Below are 600 nucleotides of genomic sequence, written 5' to 3' on the forward strand. Positions count from 1 at the left end.
ATAAGAGAGGATGAAATTACTATCAGCATCAATAACAAGTTTAAGAGCTATGTGGCTAAATGGGAATGAAAACATTATATACCTATGCATACACACAGTTTTTTTCACACAGCCTTTTTCCTTTAAGCCCAAACTTGGTTCACAGGTACAGGCCTCTGTAACTTTTCTTGGCATTGAAATCCTGAAGTCTCCTGCCCCCCTAAAGCCACAGACGTCTATAGTGGAAGCAAGTAGCAAGCCCTACACTGGACACAGTGGGAACCCTTCGCCCAGGCTCCCACCTGTCGCCCAGGTCATTGTGACGCAAATGCTATGGACACGTGGAACACCTGCGGGAGAGCAAGGGCGGGGTCACCCTGGGCCGCAGAAACCCGCGGGGGACACCCCAGGAGATGGTGGTCGAGGTCAGACCCCAGGGAGCAGAGAGAGGGACACTCACTCCCCAGATCCCGGACCCGCCCCAAACTAGGTGAGGCCAGGGGCCCCTCCCTCATCCAGATCCCGGGGTCCTGCGGGGGCGGGAGGTTGCCCACCGGGACTCTCAGAAGGGGAGAGATTGGGAGAGGGGGCGGTGGCGGTGCCCCATCCCGGCGCCCGCTC

The 600-nt window shown here is 57.0% G+C and overlaps 1 protein-coding gene across 1 annotated transcript in view; it reads left to right on the forward strand.

Moving 5' to 3' along the window:
• The first annotated feature begins 347 nt into the window (after positions 1-347).
• ICA1 (islet cell autoantigen 1, 69kDa) overlaps positions 348-600 on the forward strand; it is a 115,794-nt gene continuing 115,541 nt past the window's right edge. The window contains exon 1 of the mRNA XM_014547553.1: positions 348-469. The gene's annotated coding sequence lies outside the window, so the exon portion shown is untranslated. The remainder of the gene's footprint in view (positions 470-600) is intronic.

Source organism: Myotis brandtii, unplaced genomic scaffold (assembly GCF_000412655.1).
Source record: "Myotis brandtii unplaced genomic scaffold, ASM41265v1 scaffold48, whole genome shotgun sequence".
NCBI classification, from domain to species: domain Eukaryota; kingdom Metazoa; phylum Chordata; class Mammalia; order Chiroptera; family Vespertilionidae; genus Myotis; species Myotis brandtii.